This window comes from Crocodylus siamensis, chromosome 15 (genome assembly GCF_052110815.1).
Source record: "Crocodylus siamensis isolate JL-2025a chromosome 15, ASM5211081v1, whole genome shotgun sequence".
Classification (NCBI taxonomy): Eukaryota; Metazoa; Chordata; order Crocodylia; family Crocodylidae; genus Crocodylus; species Crocodylus siamensis.
This window is the reverse complement of record NC_143409.1, coordinates 42,387,347-42,403,399: the sequence shown is the minus strand read 5'-3', so window position 1 is coordinate 42,403,399 and position 16,053 is coordinate 42,387,347. Positions and strand designations below refer to the sequence as shown.

General features: G+C 46.9%; 1 protein-coding gene across 1 annotated transcript in view; it reads left to right on the top strand.

Annotated features, from left to right (window-relative positions):
- Positions 1-16,053, top strand: part of TBC1D21 (TBC1 domain family member 21) — a 68,392-nt gene that overhangs the window by 29,408 nt on the left and 22,931 nt on the right. The gene's annotated exons all lie outside the window — the stretch shown is intronic.

The following is a 16,053-nucleotide window of genomic DNA, read 5'->3' as shown; positions in this document are numbered from 1 at the left end:
GATGTTGATTTATGCAAGCAAAAGGTCTTGCTCAATAGATGTAAGGTATTTTTGAATCTTCTGTTGGAAAACACTCCAGAAATGCAAAGCATCATATACATTTAATACATCAGGCACTTTCTAGCAATGCTAGATTTATTTACATGTGTTGGTGGCAGGGGTGAGGGGGAGGCAGGGAAGAGAGAACAACAACATTATTGTCCATTTATCACAGCTCCGTTCTGTTTTGCTGCTGATGAAATCAAGATTTATCAGCCAATGCCTGAACTGTTCAAGGCAGCAAGGTCACGCTGCATTCTTTTATGCACTTTAAATAAAATATAACCCAATACAAACATATGTGAATGTGACTACATAGATTTCTTATCTGTCACACTTGGGATTCTTCTTTTTCCTCCTCTTTTTTTAACTTGACTAAAAATGATATCTGAGAAATAGACCCATCAAATCTGAAGTCAGTCATCCCCCCTTGGTGTCTCCTCTGGCAGTTCATGCAGACATGTAAACGACCCACGATGATTGAAGGGCTCTCTCAGATTGAATGGTGATTAATGAAGAGCTCCGCTGCTTGTTGGAAGGCAAATGGGCCTGTTAGGTTTTTGTACATGTCAAGCATGGGGAGCAGGTAGGATAATTTCACTGGGAATGTTTCAACAAGCAGCCTGAGAGATTGCACTTGGCACACATCAGCCTTTATAATAATGACGACTTTATTAGGAGAAGGAGGATGGAGTGTTCCAAAGAGCTTCTTCTCTCTGTCTTTCTCATGCTCATTCATTGCTTAGGAAACCACATCTCCATTAGAAAGTTCAGCTTTTTTATTATTTTCAGAGCCTGCTCCGCATCCAAGATTAGAACTTCATTGTGTTCAGCGCTTCATAGACATGTAATGAGAGACAGCTTTTACCCCACTGTGCTTTCAGTCTAAATAAACTGGGGGGGAGGGCAGGGGGTGTGAATGGTGGCATAGGATATAGAGGTTTGTAGAGGCAAAGTGACTTTATGAAGCTTCCACAGCAAGTCAAGTTTGAAACCTGGTGTCATGGGACAGGGGTCCTGCAGGATGGCCGTGATCTCCCCAAGGCCCCCTTACCATGCCAAGTTGGCCCAATGAGCACCGTTAATTCTTTCCTGCCACATCTTTGGTAACTATATAGTAGAGAGGCTGCCTTTACATCCTCTTGCACACGGTTTTCTGTACCCTCTCTAACCCCATGGTCTCCTGGACCCCTTGTGGATCCCATTTATAGTGGGTGTTTCAGGGCACCCTAGCCTTGTGGGCCATGCATTGTTCCAGCCACCCCTTTACCATGCCCCAAGCCTCACAGATAGTACAGATGTTGTTTGGTCTGGGTCTTGCTGTAATTTGGCCCCCTTGTCCTCCCTGGGTTCTCCGCAGCCCCGTCCCACTCACTGCCTTCACCAGTGCTCGGGCTGTCCGCGGCCCCACAGAGTACTGTGCCCTCCCTGGTGCTGGGGTTGGTGCGCCCTCTCTGACGTTGGGGTCCCCATGCTGCCGTGGAACCCCTATGAGGCCTCCTTCCCCTAATAGTCTCACCCAAACCACCAGAGTTATACAACAATAAACAAAACACAAGCCCCTGGGCTGTAACATAAATTCAAGCCACCCAGCTATAACATCATTCAAACCCTACTGGGGGATACTCCATCCCACAACAGTATCAGGAGCTGTTCATGCCGTCAGGCCTCTCCCCTTTTCTTGCTCTGGGAGAGCTCCTTTCCCCTTAGCTGCCGGCAGGGAACTGCCTTCCCGGCCTCAGCCCTGGGGTTTATATATGAGCCAGGCCTTCCCCTTCTGGTTAGCTGACTGCTGGCAGGTGTAGGCCACTAGGTCGTTCTGGCTCCCCTGATGACCAACAGCTGGGGCTTCCACCCTTTCCAGAGTTTCAGCTCTGTAAAGGAGCAGGGCACCCTACTGTCCTGCAACACAGTAGGGCGGGTGATCCAGGCTGACCTCGACAAGCTCAGCAAATGGGCAGACGAGAACCTCATGGTGTTTAACACCAAAAAATGCAAGGTTCTCCACCTTGGGAGGAAAAACCTGCAGCTTCCTTATAGGCTCGGCAGTGCTACGTTGGATAGCACTACAGAAGAAAGAGACCTGGGGGTCATCATTGACCACAAGATGAACACGAGCCTGCAATGCGATGCTGCAGCTAATAAAGCGACCAAAACGCTGGCTTGCATCCATAGATGCTTCTCGAGCAAATCCCGGGACGTCATTCTCCCCTTGTACTCGGCCTTGGTGAGGCTGCAGCTGGAGTACTGCGTCCAGTTTTGGGCTCCACAATTCAAAAAGGATGTGGAGAAGCTTGAGAGAGTCCAGAGGAGAGCCACGCGCATGATCAGAGGTCAGGAAAACAGATCTTACGATGACAGGCTGAGAGCCATGGGACTCTTTAGCCTGGAAAAGCGTAGGCTCAGGGGTGATCTGATGGCCACCTACAAGTTTATCAGGGGTGACCACCAGGATCTGGGGGAACGTTTGTTCACCAGAGCACCCCAAGGGATGACGAGGTCGAACGGTCACAAACTCCTGCAAGACTGTTTCAGGCTGGACATAAGGAAGAATTTCTTTCCTGTCTGAGCCCCCAAGGTCTGGAACAGTCTGCCAGCGGTGGTGGTCAAGCACCTACATTGAACACCTTCAAGAGCAAATTGGATGCTTATGTTGCTGGGATCCTATGACCCCAGCTGACTTCCTGCCCTTTGGGCAGGGGGCTGGACTCGATGATCTCCCGAGGTCCCTTCCAGCCCTGAGGTCTATGAAATCTATGAAACACCTGGCACAGAATCTAAATCTCCTAATTTGATGTTCATGGACAATGGTTTTTTGGTTGCATAAGTTTTCTTAAGACCCAAAAAAGTTTCTTATTATGTCTTGGATTGACGATGAGCCCTTTTCAAGGTTGTACACAAGGAGCCAAAGAGAAAGAGAGAGAGCTGCCTTCAAACTAGCTGAAGTGTGGCAGAGCAAGATTCAGGTCCCAGAGCAGTATTTTCTCTGTCAGGAATGTCAGATTCATCTGGCCCTTTGAGTGCCTTGATCATAAAATCTTTCTAGATGAAAGTTTCATCAAAATTGCTGCATTCCTATGAAAAGTCCTGGTTTTGACCAATTATTTCCCAATGGAGGAAAATTTTCACTAAAAAATTCCCAATCAGCTTTACTTCTGGCTCTGAGGGCAGTGTTCTGCTCGCTGGGTGGAACTGCTAAATGAATACTTAGTGACCTATTTAGCTGATATAATGCTGAGATAGGAATACTCCTCTTCAGCTTGGTGACAGCTAGTAATGGGTGATGCCTACCAGGGCTTGGGTTTAACCACAGTTAGCTGATACTTTGAGTGACTCATTCTTGTCTGCACTGATCAGTCATTCATCATCTGTGTCCTGTCATTTAACTTGATAGTTGAAAATCAAGCTCAAAGAACTATTTCATTTCCTGTTGTAAGCAAAAACCCTGGACTTCTCTAGGGTTCTAGCCTCTATGTTTTAAATATGCATTTTTACATAGCTTCAGTGTGTTCCTCCTCAAACCTTGACAGTTCCTCAGGCCTTTTTTCTGTTAAAGTTGCAGAGCTCTCAGGAGTTGGGTGTCCCCTTATTCACCCAGTGCTTCACTGATTGGAAGACAGCCACCCTATGGGGTGAAACCAGTCCACTTGCTAGTCCAGCACAGCCCAGGTCTCACTGGTCCCACTAATGACCTATGGGACCATTTAGAAGGGTGCAGTAGTAGACGCTAACATACTGGGGGATCAGGAGTGCTTCAGACGGGGACAGCTTGTTGAAGGTAACAATGCAAGAAGTTCAGATTGGAGAAACTAACACCAGAATGGCCAGCCTTGGTATCAGGGCTGTTGTCCAGTTTCTCCTTCCTGCAAATCTTAAGCTGATGTATGGCACTGGTGTCAGAAGACTTTAGCTAGGACAGGTTCTTCTAGACCCTTTATTACTATAAGAAGGGAAGCTGGGTCTTTGCTTTGGGAAGGAAAATTGAACAGGAATGACCCAGCTGCCATTTCACATCCTGTGTTGACAAGGACTCAGAGCCTCGCATTGTCTCCTTTCCCAACATAGGATATAACAGCATAACAAACTGGTGACAGAACTGCTGTTTGCCCTGGCCTCCCCATAACCCTGAAGTTGGCCTTATTCAGATTACAGTTGATACAGGGTCTGTGAGGAGCACTTTATTCCAGACAAAGCAATTGTATTTTAGTATATGTTCACCTGTTCCAGGAAGAGCCTGACTGGATGTATGGGCTATAACTCAGCCTATTAGTCAGGCTACAAGTTCTCCTGGGCCAATGCTGCCGCTTATGTGTTATTTGAGCAATGACAAACACAATTAGTATGAGTATGACTAAATGTTACTACTAATAATGTATCTATCCAGTGGAGGGAGCAATGGGAATCTTGGCGCCGGTACACACAATTCAAATGCAAAGTACCTGCTTACCACCTAGGCTTCATGCTCCCTCTCTTATGAGCAGGAATTCCAGTTTTCTCTGATTTTTTTTTTTTTTTTTAAATCCCCAATTTTTTAACTTACAAAAGTTACCCAAAATCCACACTTTCCCATAATTAAAATGAAACACCACTAATATATATATGCATGTATAGTGGGGTTTGATTTTGATCACGGAAAAATGTGGCTCTTGGCGGGGGGGGGGGGTTCAATCTGAAAACTGGGGATTTTTTAAAATCAGAGAAAACCAGGATCCCTGCTTATGGGAGAGGCTATGAATTTTTTAATGACTACAGGTGGTTGGGAAAGCCTGGGTTTTGTCTCTCATGTGGTAGACAGAAGCACTACTCTGAAATGCTGGGTCAGGCATGACTCGGAGGGAAGAAAGTCACCTACTGCATGTCATCAGTTCACATAGTAAAGGCCATGTGATCTAAAGCAGGGGTCAGCAACCCACAGATGCAAGGCTTCAGCAGCACTTGCTTTCCTCATATTGCCATGGGGAGAAGCAGCACCTGTAGGAGCTGGTGGTATATTAGGGTGAGGTGACTGGGGCAGCCACCCAAGGTGGGGGAACAAAAATAAAGAAAAGGACCTGGGGGTTACAGTGGATAATGAGTTGAATATTAGCCAACCATGTGCCCTTGTTGCAAGGAAAGCTAATGGCATGCTGGGCTGCATTGGTAGGAGTGTTGCCAGCAGACTGAGGGAGGTGATTACTTTCTTCTATTTGGCACTGTTGAGGCCACATCTGGAGTACTATGCTCAGTTTTGGGTCCCCACTATAGGCAGGATGTAGACAAATTGGAGAGAGTCCAGTGATGGGCAATGGGCATGGTTAGGGGGCTGGGGAATATGACTTGTGAGGAGAGGCTGAGGGAACTGGGCTTATTTAGTCTGCAGAAGATAAGGCTGAAGGAGCATTTATTAACAGCCTTCAACTACCTGAAGGGTGGTTACAAGGAGGATGGAGCTGGACTGTCCTCAGTGGTGGCAGATAACAACAAGGAACAATGGTCTCAAGTTGCAGCAAGGAAAGTTTCAGTTAGATATTAGGAAAAACTTTCTCACTAGGAGAGTAGTAAAGCACTAGAACAGGTTACCCAGGGAAATTTATGGTACCGCCATCCCAAGAGGTTTTTAAGACCTGCCTCAACAAAGCCTTGCCTGGGATGATCTAGTTGGTGCTAATCCTGCTTTCAGCAGAGTGTTGGACCAGATGTGACCTCCTGAGGTCTCTTCCAGCCCTCATCCATGATTCTAAGAAGAGAGAGGCTGTTGCTTCAGCTGAGGACTTACATTGACAGCCCAGTGAAGACTGGAACTGGCTGCTGCCCCTGTGGATGTAGCAGCTGCCCTGGACACCCGGCTGTGTTGTTATACCCCTGATGGGAGCTCTTCCCATGCTGCCACAGGAAGAAGTGGCAGTGGTGGTGATGGCAGTGGCCAGGTCCTAGTCTACCCACCTCTGACCCCAGCTGGGTCATTCCAGCCTGCAGCCTAAAACTGTTGCCAGCCACCAGTTAATGGATAGAGGAGCAACTGAGGAGACTAGGGAGCCTCTGCCTGTACTGCTGATGACTCCTGGCCAGTTGCTACTCTGCTCCATGCCGTATGCTTTTGATGAGTGCATCGGTGGCACAAAGCATGGACGGGAGGAGCAATTAGCTCAAAAGGACTGGCTGTAGTGTGGGGAGGCATGCCAGATACCTTGCTCAGGAGCAATTGGAGGTTAGTGGTGGCCTGGTGGGTTCTACACACCCTGCCAGGGCCCTGGGTCTTTGTTAGGCAGCTAACACTCATGCAGCTGCAGTTTTACTGCTGGCAGTATCCAAACTAGTTGGAGGAAACCTAGCTCAAGTGTCAGTGCACCTGATTAAAATGTAGACATAGCAGTGGTTTCTTGACCTGTAAAATGATGCTAATGATCCTTACCTTCTCTGTAAGGCACCTGTATTGTCCAGGTGTAAAGAGATGGCTCTCTGCGTACAGGACAACGTTGGTGTTGGAGGTCTGCTATCCAAACACTCTCTCCAGACCCCACTTTAACTACATCTCTACTATCACCACAGGACAGCTACCATCATCCTAATGATCCACCGCACACTGTACTGCTGTGCATTGGGACAGATAAATTGGGTGTCTCTGGGATTGAGTGTTAGAAGGGCTCCAGTGGCAGAACTGAGTACAGAGACAATAACGAGAGTTGGGCCACAGGTGAAGCTGCATGAAGACTGCAATAGTAGGTCTGCGCTGAGGCTGGATGACAGAGCAGTACGAACTCCTGGGACTGGCAAAGCATGGGTATGGGGGTTGCATTTTAGGACAGAATTTCACTGGCAGCTTTGCTTGTGGGATAAACAAGTTCTGCCCAGGTCCCCCTGTTGTACACAGAATGGGGCTGTTGCAAAATCCCAGCTCCTTCCTGCATGCTGAAATAACAGGGGGATGGGAGCCAGGTTTGAAGGACACTGACAGCACCACATGTAGGAATTTGGATGACTCCTGCCTGTCCATCACCTGGTTCCTGCCATTACTACCTACCCACTGCTCTCACCCAACGTGAAAGGAGTAACTAAAGCATTTAAACTGAAGAGGGGGAAAACGATGAGAGAAGATTATATTTTGTTAACTGGGAAGCATTAAACTTTGATGGCGACGTGTTTGTGCACAGACCACAGTGAACTGCTTCAGGCATCCTTCCTTCAGCAGTTTCCCATTAATAAGTCTTTGTGAGCATTCCCAGGCATGTAAACTTTAAATAGATAGCTTGTCAGCTGAGAATTGAGCCTTTCATAGATCTCTTTGATGGAACAGCTTTTCAAAACAAAAATCGGGGCAGAGAGGGAGTGTTTACAACTTCTCTAGCCATAAAAGATGATGGATGGGTCCTTAAGATGCTGTCAAGGAAGCTAAACAGCTATTAAGATGTGGGTGGGTTCAGGAGGGGTTTTGTTTATACAGAAAGTTCCCCCATCTTGCAGACCCCCTGCCGTCCCTCTTCCTGGGCCACAACAGCAACCTGGTGTCCAGTTTCCATCTAGTCCTTGTTGCATAAGTGGAAAAATCCCAGGCCCCATTCACAGGTAAAATTCTGGGTGTACAAAAGCCGGTGGCAATTGTTCCATGAGGCAGCTCATGTCCATCTGCATAAGCAGGTAACTAGAGATCATTGTCCAACCTGGAAGTCCCTTGCTTGATTAGTTCTTCCTTCAATATCTCCTGGTTTTCTTTGGGAATGGGAGGATCAAAGACTGTATGAACAGAACTCAGTTCCTCAAGTAGAATAACCAAGATCTTCAAAAGCATTTAGTGATTTCAGTGAATTTAGATATTTTGGTGCATTTCGAGACAGCCCAAGGGGGCTGAGGCCTCTAGAGGGCAGGCACTCAATACTTTGAAGTCTCAAGCTGGGCAGCCAGTGAGGGTAGCAACGAGAATTGTGAGACATTTTCAGAGATGCTGCTGGCCCTTGTTACACATCTGGGATCAAGCCATTTGCACACACCTTTCCACGTGCTCCCTGCAGCTGGATCTTCTTGTACTAAGTCAGGAGAAGTGCAAGTTGCTGATAAGGCATCTGAGACATTCTGGTTCCTAGTCCAATTCCAAACATTGCAGGTGCTTTTAGTTACAAAGATCAGATCTAACACAGGAGATTCCTGTAAAGGAGTGACAAATTCTGCTCTTCTGGACATGGAGTGGAAGCAGCATCAGCTTTTGATTTGTGACATTATCTCTTACCCTCCAAAGAGCTCCCATGCTGCTAAAGAACAAATATCACTTCCCACCTGGTGAGACAATGTAATCGAGTTGCTTCATTGCTTTCAAACACAAAACTCAACTCAGCTGACCACAGACACCTCTGTAACAAATTGGGTTGGTTTCAGTTTACAGGGATGTGTTCAAACATTTTTTTCCCCATTTTGGTTTACATGAGTCCATGCCTCCCAGGTCCTCAGCTGAGATAAATTGTCCCTAGGACCACCAACCTCAGCACAAAACTGAATCTTCTGCTGGCATTTGTCCCCAGGAAGTCAAGACCTTCACTTTTCTGTAGCACAGAGATGCCCAGGAGCAGCTCCGTTGGGGGAATTCTCTCCAGCTTTGCTTTTCTTTCTTAAATAGCTGGAAAAGTGCATTATTTTTGCATTAAAAATTCATTTCAGAACAGCTAGTTTTCATAAGGTGTAATTAACTGAGTTCTCCTCCTCCATTAGCTGTCCCCAGAGTTTACAGGGATCATTCTCTTTTCTTTTCCTCTTCATTTCACTCTCTTTTAATCCTTTTACAACTCACTTCAGTGTCCCAGGAGGCTGAGGAGGCCAGATCTTTGCCTGGTCTAAATTCAACCCATGCAGCACAAGTGAAGAGAGCTATGTCAATGTATATCAGGTAAAGATGTGGCCCAGTATTACACCAGTGTTAGAGAACTGGAAGGGGCCACTTGGGTCACCCAGTCAGTCACGTTCAGTCCCTTGCTGTTGTAGACAGTGCTCCAGAGCCTCTCGCACAACCTGATTGCCTCCCATCTTAGAAAGCTACTGGAAAGCTAGTCCAGGTCCCCTCTGCTCCGACGGTTAGAAACCTCCTTCTGTTCTTCATATCAGAATTGATCCCTAGCCACTTTCTATCCATTTGTTCTTGTGCCAACATGTTTTAGCTTCCATAGTTCTTTTCCCTCCACAACAATATATAGCTTCATAGACTTTAGGGCTGGAAGGGACCTTGAAGATCATCAAGTCCAGCCCCCTGCCCCAGGGGCAGGAAGTCAGCTAGGGTCAAAGGACCCCAGCAAGATAAGCATCCAAACATTTCTTGAATGAGTCCGGAGTAGGTGCCTGCACCACTTCTGGAGGGAGTCTATTCCAGGCCTTGGGGGCTCAGACAGTAAAGAAATTTTTCCTTATGCCCAACCTAAAATGGTCTTGGAGGAGTTTATGACCATTGGTCCTTGTTATCCCTCGGGGTGCTCTGGTGAACAGATGTTCTCCCAGATCCTGATGTACATCCCTTATATATTTATAGTCAGCCACCAGGTCGCCCCTGAGGCTGCACTTTTCCAGGCTGAAGAGTCCCATGGCTCTCAGCCTCTCTTCATAAGGCCTAATCGCTTGCCCTCTGATCATGCGCGTGGCTCTTCTCTGGACTCCCTCAAGCTTCTCAACATCCTTCTTGAATTGTGGAGGCCAGAAATGGATGCAGTACTCCAGCTGCGGCCTCACCAAGGCCGAGTACAGCAGTAGGATGACATCCTGAGATTTACTTGAGAAGATCTATGGATGCAAGCCAGCATTTTTGCCAGGATCACTCCTGTTCCCTCTTTCAGCCTTCTTCTTTGCCATGATGCATCTGAAAAACTCTTCTAGCTTCCTGTCATATGATGGACACTCCATTTTCCTCGTCATCCTAACCCTCTCTACCATCTCTAACCCTTTCCTTTCCAGCTGTGCTTGCCATGTCCTGCCCTGGATCTTGCCTCAGCTTTGTCTCCAACATTGCTCTCAGCTCCTCCTTAATTTCTAGTTTCTGCCAGCTGTTCCTTGTATCCTGGTTCTTGGTCTCTGGTGATGTCTTAATGACGATTTCTGGTTACTGGCTTCCCCTTCTCAGTAATGTGAACACCTCCTCCTACCTACTTTCTGGACCAGCTATGCTTCAGCACTTTTTTTTTCTTCAGTCATTGCTCATTTCCAATCAGCGAGCTCCCCAGTGGCAGCAGATTTGTGCTCCCATGTCTTTCTGCATGATATCCAAACCCTCACCTATTCTGATGATACCTCCTATCTTTGTATCATCAGGGCGCTTCACCAGCCCACGCTTGCCTATTTGCCAAGGCCAGTAATCATTAGACAAGACCAATCCTCAGACTTCTATTTAAGGAGAAGGAGCTCCATTAGTAACTCCTCTGCAGCCTGATACTTCCTCTTTCGGCATGGCCTGTTATCCCTTTTAATCTAATTCTTTGCCCATTTTTATCATTTTACTGCTAATCTACATCTTTTCCAGATTAACTAATGATATCCCATTTGGCACCATATTAACTGTCTTACTGAAGTTCAGAAAGATGGAATCTACTGCATTGCCTTTGTCTAGAAAATAAGCTTGCTTGTGAAAGAAAGGCATGGGCTTAGTCTGACACGTTCTGTGGTTGGTAAAAATGTATTCCATGTTACCTCTGTATCCTGAATTATTCTTTCCTTCAAAACTTGTTCTCTAGCCCTGTATACTTTTGCGGTCAGAATAGTGAGCTTGTAGGTGACTGGATCATATTCAAGGATGGAAGCCTTATTCTCACCCTCTGGAGCAGGCCATTGTCGTCTTAATGGAGCTCTCAAACAGACACCAAAAAACTGCAACCAGACAAGCCACCAGACAATAGACAGACAAACAGATTCACTTTCTCCAAGCCATAATGATTTTGCCCCCATGTTTGTCTCAGTTTCCACTTAGAAGGAAGTAGGAAATGCTTTATTCATCTCATTCAGTCCCCTGCCTCCCTGCTGATGGCTCATCTATAAAGGAAAACTCAGGAAAGTTAACCTGAATTAAATAAAGGTGTGCATATAAAATTGTTTAGTTAAATCACTAGGTCCTGTGTGCTTTTATTTGAAGAATGACTGGTCTTAATTTGGTTTAGCTTACTTCATTTTAAATATTAATTCAGATTAGTTTTCCGGAGTGCCCCTATACGGACAAACCCAACAAGGGTTGGGTTCGCAATCAGTCTGTTCACAGATGTGTCGTTTCTCAAGATAGAAATGACTATCCTGATTATTTAGTCTGACTACTTCCATAACACAGCCCAGAGAATCCCACCCAGTGATTCCTGCATCTTTGCAGTGCTTCATGCCTTGGTTTTTGTATCTGTTGAAGTAGGTCTTGAGACTTACAATCCTCTTCTGAGGGGTTTGGACCCTGGAGGGGAAAAAGCCTGGTCTCCTGTTAGGGCTGTGTTTCTGCCAGCGTAAATCAGTAGTTGGACAGGTAAGTGAAAGTGCCCTCTACAGGCTTCAGTCGGCCCATTAATGTTGGAAAAGTTCATACCCTGGGATCTTTTTCGGGCTAATATGAATGCACAAGGTCACATTCCTTTCACAACTGGAAGGTTAGTTTTCTAACCTCAAGTGCTGAGAGACTTGTTTTCTTTTCCAAAATTATGATTGAGATTGATTAAGATTTATTCTTTTTAATTAAGATTGAGAGGCTGGAGCCCCAGGGTGCAGCAGATTCAAGAAGAAAGACAATTATGTAGCAATTACACAGCCCCATAATCACATTATACATGGGGATATAGCCCAAGACACATCAAATCCATTGTAAATAGGTCATCAGAAACCCATGAGATGTTAACAGATTTGGTTACTACAGTCAGAGTCCAGAGGTGAGAATTTGTTACCAGTTTAATCCACAAATAATGTCCCATTTAGGGATCCTTACTGTGAATGCCTTTGTGATGCGTGACTTCACATCCCTATGACCTCACGGCACCTGTTCCTCTTAGTCTGCCTCTGCTGTTGAGACAGACAGCACCATCTCTGCAGGGCTCTTGGGGCATGTTGAGAAGATATCCTGGGGAAGAGCTTGAGCCTTGAAAGGTGGGCCCCACCACCATTTTTTATCTGAGTTTTAGAAAACAATGAAAATCGTAATTCGTTTGATTTAATATCTCCTTTTGTTTTTAGGGATTTGGTGGGAACCACTGGTAACAGGTGGAAAGAGCTATGGAAACGCTCTCACCTCAAGTGAGTATTTCACTGATCAAATCATCCATCTCTTCCTTGCTGGTAAGTGGATTCTTTCATATTAAAATGAACTTCTATCTTCAACCATGTATCCAAATTGCACCGAGTTAAGGGAGAGACTTCCACTGACTTCAGCTCTATGAAGACCATGTACAGTAGGACAGCTTATATGCAGTTCCTGAAATCTGTTGAGTGTATTGGGAGTGTTGAGCAATGCCATTAAAGTGGTGGTGGTGGTTCTTGTAGGGGACTGAACATCTTGGAGAAGATCTTGAAGATCTTCCTCTCCTGGGAAATGGGTTTGAAAATACCTGGATCTTGGTGCCTTTCAAAGCCACCTTACCATGCTTCTCAGGAGCCCATTGTATTAGCCTGTGGGACACATTTGTTAGTGAAAGTTGACTTAAATCCAACAAAGCAAGTATTTGGCCCATCACTTCCATCAACATCCAGAGAGGAGCTAAATCTATCAAAGGCAGTGAAACCCACTCTTTCTGCCCTTTTGTTTGAAGCCAGAACATAAACAGTGATCTCAAGAACACTTTTTGATATCTTGCTGCATACAGGAGCAGTTGGGAAGTAACAGTAGGTAAGCATCCGAGTTTTTCACCATGCTCTCAGCATTATTTGGCTGGATTTCCATTTTGACATGGGTACTTTCTCAACCTGAAGAAACTCTTGTACTTTAGCATTTTAATTGCATTATTATTTTTTGTCCTGTGGATGCAGACCTTCTGTGATTGTAATGGGATTTGTTCTTTTTGCCTGGTTCTCCATATTTAATTCTCCCTGCAAGTTGTTTCTAATTAAGCCCTTTTGACCTGCACCATTTTTGCCTTTGACCATGAATGGGAGCAGGCTTGGAACCTGATTAAATATAAGAATTTAGGTCTAGGCAGCTATAACCTCCCTCCCCCCCCAAGGATTTAGGAGTATAAATTCCATTTTCAACCAATTTAGTAAGGCATTTTAATAAATGTTATTTCCTGTGTGCATTGGGGAACTGCATTATGTTAGAGAACATGTGAATGAATGCAGTGGTCAGTGCATCTTTGTACCTAGTGTAGGCAAGAAAATTGGGATTAACCAGAGCTAGATCACACCCAAAGAAATGTAGTTTTATTTCTTGTTCTCCTGTAGATTTCCTCTGTGACCCTTGGCAAGTTGTTTGGAGCCTTACTGTCTCAAATATTTTGCTCTGCAATAGGGATAATAGCAATAAACCAGGACCGTTAGTGTATATAGAGCTGGAAGACTGCTGTTCTTGTTTATATGATGACTCCTGATGCAAAGGTTGAACCCCACTGCTCTTACTGTATTTTCTCCCATACAGCATGGTCTGGAATATAAAATTCCCCTTGCTTTTTGAAAGGCAGAATGAAGAAAAGAGAGAGTTGTTTTTTTTTCCAAATTATTCCATATTTTTCAGTTGCCTTACCCTTCCATTTCCTACTTAAATAAAGCTGCAACTCTAGCTGCTGCTGAAGACCGGACTACAGGGTGGATCTATAATTTTGAAAAGAACTGAATTGGTTCCAAGTTTATTATAGATAGAAAATCAGCTTCCCCGCTTACACCCATTCCAATTTGGGGAAGAGAGGTTGTTGTTTGTTTTTTTTTCGGGGGGGAGGGAAGATGTGTATTGGATGTGAGAAATTATGGTGATATCAAAGCATGAACTCATTGGCCTGGCTCCATCAAAAAGAGGTAAATGAACGAGTCTCATAGGACCTTTTAGTTCTAGGCTACTACAACTTAAACTGAAGAGCCAAGCTTCTGTTTTTGGTTGGAGGACTTGTATCGTCTTTAGATCAGCAGAGATGACCCCATGTAAGGTGTAGTTATGTCAGTAAGTTACACCGCCACTTCTTGGGCTAAAGGATTGCATTCATGACTTCAGTGGCAGCAGCAATCATAAACCATTGTGGGGCTACACGAGGTGCAAAGTGATATTTACCTCCTTGTTAGTTAAAACCTGGCCACATGTTTCTGACACAGCTCATTTTCCAAATTCAAAAACAGGCCCTGGATATCAAGAGCTCTTTTTATCCCCCAAATAATCAGGATAGTTTACAAATTTGTAACTCTTCACAGTTATTTTACCTGCCACTGAAGTGCAGCCACTTCTGGGCTGCTATTTAAGAATGAAAAGTAACAAGCCCTAGGAATTTAGGATGGGACATAAAGGATACCATCTTGCCAGTACAGAGGTACAATGCACACAGTGTAATTGGCCAAAATGGGCTCCAAGCAGCACATAGGTCCTGTGCTGGATTTTTCTGTGAGATTTTTACCAGCCCTGGTGGGATGGCCTGAATGTGATGTCATCTTGTTCAATCGCAGATTAACACATGGGCCAGCAGGACCTGGGCCCAGGGGCCCCTGCTAACCAGGGGCCCCACTTGTGGGTTGCTTCTCATTGGCAGGAAAGAGAAAGCCTTAGTTTTAAACCTGACACCGTTTTTGTCCCCCCACTCATGGGCAGCAAGCAGCTGGGCTGCTGGGCACAGGCGGATGGAGAAAGAGAGAGTTATTTGGGTGGGCTGAGCAAGCGCGCGCACCTCCCTGGCAGAGAAGTGTGTGGGGGCAGGGGGAATAGCCGTGGGGCGGGGGGGACCAGCTCACTCGAGCCCCTGCTCCTGCCTGTGCCCTGCTTCCTCCCTTACCGCTGGGACCTTGATCCTGCCCCTCTGCCCCAACAGCAGGCCCTGCACAGCCGGGGCAGGACACGGGATAGAGTGATGAGCTGCTTGTCTGAGGGCACCTGGTGCAGGGAGGGGGTGGCAGCTCCTGCTGCTGCACACACCCTGGGAGGGCATGGGGGCCGCGTGCCCATGATCTGCATGTTAGGTGAGGGTGGGCTGTGGGCTGGGGCCGGGCTCTTCTTGTTGGGGGGTTGAGCAACACTGCACTTGGGGAAGGTGGCGGCAGCAGTGGGAGTAGGGGCTATGGTGATTTTTGGGGTTGCTGAAGCCTCCCCCGACAAAGCCCCACTTCCAGTGCCATCACTGCCTACTCCAAGCAGTAGCCTGGCCCAGCCCAGCCCAGCCTCTCCCCCTCACTCACCCCCGCTGGGAAGAACCTGGTGCAGCCCCATCCCTAGCCCACGGTGGCAGCCCGCCTCCCCCTGTGCAGATCTGGGGGCCCATGTCCCCCACTCCTCCCAGGGTGCTCATATCAGCAGGAACTGTGCCTCCCAGACATGCTGCTCACAGCTCGGTCCTGTGCCCTGCCCTGGCTGTACAGCACCTGCCCCAGCCCTACTCCCTCCCTTACCGATCCCACCCCTGCTGCAGCCACCGGAAGCCCGCGGCTGGGCTGCCTCGGGGCCCTACTGCTGCCATGCATTTGGGTGGGCTAAGCCCTGTTGGCCCCCCTGCTGCTGCCTATGCTGCTAGGGTCCCTCAGCCAATCAGAGATGGGGAACAAAAATGGTGCCAAGTTTAAAACTGTAGCTTTTGCTTCCCTGCTGAGAAGTGAGCCAGAAGCGGAGCCCCTCCACCAATCGGTGATGGTGGGAGTGGGGCGGTGGGAACCTCCAAAATTAAAGGTATTGCTGCACACATGGGCAGGAGCCCTGCTGGGTGGCCAGCTTCCTGCAGATAAGGCTAATGTGGGGGAAGGGGTTGTGGGGAGACATGGGATTGGGAGCAGATTGAGGTGCCCATGGTGAGGGAGGGAGAGGGGCAGGGGCTGGGGCAGGTGCTGCCCAGCTAAGCTGGTGAATGCAACCCTGGGGCTGGGAGTGGGACGGAGCCATGGGCAGCCTGGCCATACAGTGCAAGAGGTGGGGGTGCGAAGGGCTGCATTTCT